The sequence below is a fragment of the Biomphalaria glabrata genome, chromosome 17 (genome assembly GCF_947242115.1).
Source record: "Biomphalaria glabrata chromosome 17, xgBioGlab47.1, whole genome shotgun sequence".
Lineage (NCBI taxonomy): Eukaryota > Metazoa > Mollusca > Gastropoda > Planorbidae > Biomphalaria > Biomphalaria glabrata.
The window spans coordinates 2587501-2595000 of record NC_074727.1 but is presented as its reverse complement, the minus strand read 5'-3'; the positions used below and the strand labels follow the sequence as shown (position 1 = coordinate 2595000).

General features: G+C 36.7%; 1 long non-coding RNA gene across 1 annotated transcript in view; it reads right to left on the bottom strand.

Moving 5' to 3' along the window:
• Positions 1–2331: 2331 nt before the first annotated feature.
• The window catches only part of LOC129923708 (uncharacterized), a 12906-nt gene continuing 7737 nt past the window's right edge, over positions 2332–7500 (bottom strand). The window contains exon 3 of the long non-coding RNA XR_008775711.1: positions 2332–7500. This exon is cut by the window's right edge and continues 1012 nt beyond it. This is a non-coding gene — a long non-coding RNA (uncharacterized LOC129923708).

Here is a 7500-nt window from a genome sequence, read left to right as displayed (position 1 = left end):
ATGGATGCGCCCAAATTAGTCACTGGTTTTGGCTTAATCTTGAGACGGGTCAGAATCTGGTGTGGCTAATCAAGCCAATTCTAGAACGGCACACTTTGCCACAATTCGTACATGCCTCTGATTTAGGGCTAGCAGACAGGGCAGCTTTCTTTTTATCCCTCTTGATTAAAGCCGCTTCAATTCTTTTGTTCTCAGCAAGGGTTGTCCCAGCACGCACAGTCTGTCTCCATGCACTCCGGTCTTTGGCTATGTTTTCCCACATACTTTCGCTGATGCCTGTGGCTCTCATGTCTCGCTTGCAGACATCTCTATATGTTAGTCTTGGGCGGCCCTTGGGTCTGACTCCTTCCACAAGCTCAGCATATAAGATATCTTTCGGGATTCTACCATCTGGCATGCGGGTGACATGTCCGACCCAGCGTATATCCTATATGCATATATTATATATTGCATAGTCTGTTGCAATGTTACATACCTAGTTCCCCCTTCACCTGTTTCTACGGTTAACGAGCAGGGTGTCATGGGGCCAGCACAACGACCAATCGCCTCCACTTTCGCCCAACTAAAGTCAGGTACCCCTTAGAGATACGTGGACTCAGGAGCGCCATAAGAAGCCCAAAATTCAAAATCCTAGTCTTCACTGAGATTTGAACACAGGACCCCCAAGTTCGGAAGCCTAGGGCCTAACCACTCAGCCACCGAGCCCCTGTTATTTACTTACTTTTATTAAATTATGTTAATGTTTATGTGAATTCGATATTTCATTTTAATTTTTTTTTTAAATTTTCTTGTAGTGATAAAAACATTTATTACAGCCATACATTGATACTTTATTCTTTGAGCATTTTAAAAATCTTTTAGATCTAATCTCTAATTTCAAATATTGTAAATATTACGTATGTAAGACTGTCTGGTAGAGTTGTGAGTGATATTCTTCTCAGTTAAGAACCCTCCCCCTTCAGGGCGATGTATGACCCTGTAAATGATCTAGATCTTTCTTCAAAAATATGACAGCGGTTATATAAATATATATAGGCTACTTGAGCGCTTTCACCAAAGATGCTTGCGCTCCATCATGGACATACGGTGGCAAGACCGCACTGCAAACAGCGATGTCCTTGCGAACGCCGGTATGGACAGTATAGAGGGACTTCTTATGGTCCGACAGTTACGCTGGGCAGGGCACGCATCCCGTATGGGGGACGAACGTATGCCAAAGGCAGTCCTTTTTTTTTGGTGATTAACAGAGGCGCCCCACGGAAACGCTTCAAAGACCATCCTAGGCGCCAACTTGCTTTACCTGAAATAGAAGAGAGCACCTGGTTGCATGCGGCCTCAGAACGAGACAGCTGGAGGTCACTCATAAAGGCCGCGGGATACACATTTGAGACCAAAAGAAAATCCGCTGCCGAGGACAGACGTAGACGGCGAAAAGAAAATCTAAATCGACCTCTTGCGGACAATGGTTTTGCTTGCTTGTATGTGGGAAAATATGTAGGTCACAGTTGGGGCTACGCAGCCATTGGAAAAACTGCATTCCTCACTGATCTTCGGACTCGAAGACAAGCCTTATTATATATATATATATATGGCGAAGACTTATATTCCTTATATATATTAATTATGAGTGCAGCATTACGCATGACTACACAAACCCAGCTGCGACTTACATATTTTTCCGCATATCGCGCAGACAAAGCTGTTTTCGGCTGGTGGTCTAGTTCAGCTCCCTTTGCGCTTCATCTGCGCCTGTCTTAAATTAGGTTTTTTCTTTGGGCCTCAAATCAGCGGCCTTTGTGATTGTCCTCCTAACTGTCTCTTTCAGAGGCCATCTGTTGCCAGCTACTGTGGCTAGTCTGTTACGCCGTCCTCTTGTAAGCTCCTTTAAGAAGATCGCCTTTAGTATGCTGCCGTGTCCCATGCGGGATAAGTGTCCGACCCAGCCCAGCAGTCGAATGGTAATTAATGCTTCTATACTGTCCACACCGGCCTCCAGCTGAACTTACACATATATGTTGAAGTTTGAAGAGAGTACAGGGGGGAGGGGGGTCTTGCTTGGTCAGACTATATCAACGCCACTTGTTGATCTGGAAACATGAAAAGGACCGAGATGGTTGTGTGCAGTCGCTGAATGAACTCTTTGTGTTGTGTCTGTTCTATTTATGTCTATGTTTCTATTGTGTTGTCTTTTTATGGGAAAAGAGTCCTTGTAATCACAACAGATTTCTATAAGGATCAATCAAGTGTATTGATAATTCCAGTTTTATAATTAAACCCGAAAAAAAAAGGGAAACAACCTACTATGTCGAAAAAACAAAACAAAACATCTAGAAATTTCCAAAATACTCTTTATTTATCATTCCTTCAGAACACATGCCAATTAAAAAATCATGCACAAATTCTAATAAAATTTTTCTGTACATATTTGTTACTAAAATTTCTTTCTTTAATAAATATAAAAATATAAAATAAAACTTCTGTGGAAACCATTTCACCCTTATCACCCCCACAGTTAAATGTTAATGCAAGATAATTCTAATATACATGCGACATTCAGAGTACCTAGTTAATCCTAATATTTTTATATGGTGGTCATTTCATGATTTACACAAATACTAATATTAATCTGAGCACCAACGTCACAACCAAAAAAAAAAAAAAAAACACAAAAAGATGGTTCAAATGCCATTTCCTTCATAACCCTAAAAGTAAGCAGAGGAAAACACTACAGTTATAAATAGTTCCTGATACTTCACAGATAAATATCTAATACTTAAACAAATAAAATTGAACATGGAATAGAACACGCCCAACAAATGCTAATAATGCCCTAATCTTAACTTCTCCTGTACAACGTCCATTCTTAGATACAAATATTTCCAAATGGTCAAATTGTACACATAACATTAGCATCAAATTTACGTTTAAACGTAATATAATTTATATAATATTCACTGGAGATTTTCACCATAACTTGTGAATCACTGTTACAAACCACGAATGTAGACTCACCTGGATATAAAATCTCTTCTATTACCTCAAGTTAATTGCCCGTTTGTTGTTGTTTTTTAAGTTTTGAAGTCCTCGAATGAAAGTATAGTATTTTCTCCATATTTACACGAATTTGTGCGCTAACGGAAGCGCTTTAAAAAAATTTTTGATTCTCCAGTGCTAAAAAGTGCACAGACATTATCATATACGTTTTAAAAAGCAAGGCTTATCAGCGCCTCCATTACCTTGTGCACCAGATGCAGCCCAAAAGCTAAACGTTTATATCACAGACCTATGTATATGCCTGTGGTTTATATTTTCTCCGACATGTATGAAATGAAACAATATTACAGTAACAATACATTCGTCTCGTATAAAGAAGCAGCAGTGGCTTCACTAAAGGGTGCAGACCACACCGGGTGACACCGACCCTAGTGACGCCACTGATAAGCAGGATAGAGTAATTAATCTTTACAATTCAATTTTAGCAGTGCATGATACACATCAAATGATATGCAATAAACCTTAAAATGTGGATGCAGTAGTGCATTTTTAGAATGAACACAAATAACGTTAAAATATCATTTGTATGGTAAAAGTAAGCAAGCAATGATTGATTAACAGCAACATGGCCATGGTAAATATTAGCATCAAAATTCAATATAAAAGTAAATTATTTTTGGCTGATCTAGTAGAAATGACGCTATAAAAAACATTCCAAAAAATTCTCAACAAAAAGTTTGAATATTAAACTTAGACTTGAGAAAAATTAATTAACACTATGGACGATCTGTGTAAATTTTAGATATAGGTGTTACAGCAAAAGATATTAAAGTTATACAATATAAAAATGTAAGTAGCTTCTTGTAAGTATAGGGCATGGTTATTGAAGTGTCTTAACATTACACGATATAAGCAATAGCCAGGGGATATAATTGTATGGTCAGTTATTAGGCTTGTAGTTTTAAGTATTGTATGCTCTAATTATAGTCAAATACTTTACAATACTTCTATTGAGCATTCAGTGTAGAATAACGCTTCCAATCAATAAATACGCACAAATAACCAATATTTCTGGATCGAGTCTTCAGATCAGTCAAAGTGAAAGTTAAAACATTACTGCGCCATAACCAGAAAGGATTCTTAATGTTCTCGTCTCAATCTATAATCACCCAGCAACATTTGCACGTTGGGGGGTGGGGGTGGGGGCGTGGTTGCTAGGCAGCAAAGTGCGTTGCTTCAGAAGTTCCGAAGGGGTCTCGGATTCAAATTCCGGTGAAGACTGGGATCTCGAACTTCGGGATTTTTAAGGCGCCCCTGACGCCACCCAGCGTCAATGGGTACCTGATAATAGTTGGGGGTAGTAAACGCCCCGTTCCAAATATGCCCAATAGATAACGAGGTCTGAAAGGGTACCTATTTTACTTTTTATTTGGGTACACAAGCAGGCAGTTGAACACATACACTGTTTTTTATTTTGGTACACAAGCAGACAGTTGAACACATTTGTTTTTTTTTTTGTTGAACACATACACTGTTTTTTTTTTATCACTTCCAAATCCTAATTCAATAACAAGATTTAGAAAGAATTGTTACAGAATCATAATAAAAAATGTTTAAAAAAAAATGGAATGTAAATTTGGCATAAATATAAAACAACAAAACAAATCAAAATGGAGTTTCTATAACAAACTAGTTGTAGTAGTTTAAAAATCGATTCTATGTTTTTAAAAGTATTTTTGAGCTACAATAACAGGAAATATTATAAAGTCAACAATGCCTCTGAAGAATGGAAGAAACATTTCACTGTCGGCTCTGTACAATCGCGAAAAGGAAGCTTCACTTTCATGTAATGAACTAAAGGAAATTTGATCAAGTTTGGCTTGAATAGATGAGACAGGAATATCTTTTCCCGCATACTTATACGCAGCGGAAGGCAAATAATAAGAATAATTTTATGTCTAAAGCGCTGTTAATAATAATAATATAGCCTCAAGGCACTGTAAAGGTAATATCTTGTTAAAATCAGAGATTTTATAGAGAAATCTCTTGACATATCAGAGATTTTATAGAAATCTCTTCACGTATCAGAGATATTATAGAGAGATCTCTTCACATATCAGAGATGTTATAGAGAGATCTTTTCACATATCAATGTTATAGAGAGATCTCTTCACATATCAGAGATTTTATAGAGAGCTCTTGACATATCAGAGATTTTATAGAGAGATCTCTTGACATATCAGAGATTTTATAGAGAGATCTCTTCACATATCAGAGATTTTATAGAGAGCTCTTGACATATCAGAGATTTTATAGAGAGATCTCTTGACATATCAGAGATTTTATAGAGAGATCTCTTGACATATCAGAGATTTTATAGAGAGATCTCTTGACATATCAGAGATTTTATAGAGAGATCTCTTCACATACCAGAGATGTTATAGAGAGATCTCTTCACATATCAGAGATGTTATAGAGAGATCTCTTCACATATCAGAGATTTTATAGAGAGATCTCTTGACATATCAGAGATTTTATAGAGAGATCTCTTCACATACCAGAGATGTTATAGAGAGATCTCTTCACATATCAGAGATTTTATAGAGAGATCTCTTCACATGCCAGAGATGTTATAGAGAGATCTTTTCACATATCAGAGATTTTATAGAGAGATCTCTTCACATATCAGAGATTTTATAGAGAGATCTCTTGACATATCAGAGATTTTATAGAGAGATCTCTTCACATATCAGAGATTTTATAGAGAGATCTCTTCACATATCAGAGATTTTATTATTTTACATGTCTGGCTTAAACAGAGATTATAGGTGTACACAAATGTGCATAGATCAAAGATTATTTAGCTCTGTAGATCTCTTAGTTAAATAAGAGATTTTATAGTTTGATTTATTGTTATATCAGAACTTTAAAAGTTAATGCGAACAAATATGTATAAAGCAATAAATAAATAAATAAATAAAATGAGTTATTGTTATATATATGTATAATTTCTATTTTGGGGACCCCTTTCTTGTAAGGTTCCCAAGGTAGTAACTCAGACTCGCTTCCCCCTTTTTACATGCGCCCCTGTGCAGGGTTGAACGGCTGTACCATTAACACACATATAGGAAACGGGGCCTTCATCAGCTACAAACAAACAAAAAAGGTAAACAAGCAAAATACAAACACAAACATTTTTTTTTCACAAACATAGCTCATATTAAGTGTATCGATTCGTTTGGTTCAGTCATGTAATTAAGTTTGTAATAGATCTAGTCTCTAGACTAACAATAAGAAATCTGTGTGATTAAAAATTCAGCTTATACCACCACTTCAGTCAAGTACAATTTCTTTCCCTTGTTCGAGATACCAAACTTACTAATTAATTACCAATAGTTAATAAAGTAATGGGTAATTTAAAAAAAAAATTGATTGTTGTACTGACAGGTAAAAGAAATAATTGTGCAAAATTTCAGCTTGATCCGAGATTCGGTGTAATTGGAGAAATAACGTGTACAAACTTTTTACCAGACAGAATGAGTTAATAAATAATAATAATAATTTAATTAATAATAATTTCATTTATAGAGCGCTTTTAACAAAATTAGAAAATGTAGGCTCAAAGGCGCTGTAATAACATAAACAAAATAAACACGAGAGCAAGAATGACAAACTAATCTAAAAACATTTTGAAACAGGTAGGTCTTAATGATGTAAGTCTGTAACAATTAACACAAAAATAGGATTATAGTTCATCCATCTCTTTGTCTAGGCAGCAATGAGGCTCGCTGGTGCAAAAGCGAAGCGCGGGAAATCGACAGGAAACAGTGCGGTCTGACTTAATTACAGGAAAAAGGGGTGGAACGTATGCCTTCCCAACTCCAACCCCCAAACAACATTGCTAAGGTGAGTATATACGTAATTTGTAGCTGATGAAGACCACGTGACCGCAATATGTAGTTGTATTACTTATCTTATCTTATCTTATATAATACAGACGTTACTTCAAAAAAAGAAGATGATTACGTCCTACGCGTCATGCATTTAGTCATGCATATTAACCAATGACTTAAATCTCTGCCAAGTCACTGGTTTTCCTGGCTAGCTCAGGCAACCCATTCCATGCTCTAATAGCGCTAGGGAAGAAGGAATATTTGTACAAATTTGTCCTAGCATATGGGACGAGGAATGTGCCTTTATCTTTGTGTCTTTCAGAGTATTTTATTAGCACTCTAGTTCAGCAATGTTTCTTATATGTATGTTTAGTGTATTGGATACTCCGTTCTTTTGGTCACATCTGCATCGCTGAGAGAGAGGGTGGAACTGCTGTGGTGGGCGACATCGTTCCGACCCTAAACAATGCCCAGGCTTTCATCTCACTCGCTCTGAGGTGGACCATAGTCGTTTCTACGACTGAAGGAAGCCAATGATGATTGGAGTGTATTTACAAAGCTATGGTTTGAGGGCGTTCAATGAGCATAACCATTCCTCGAACTAACAACAAAA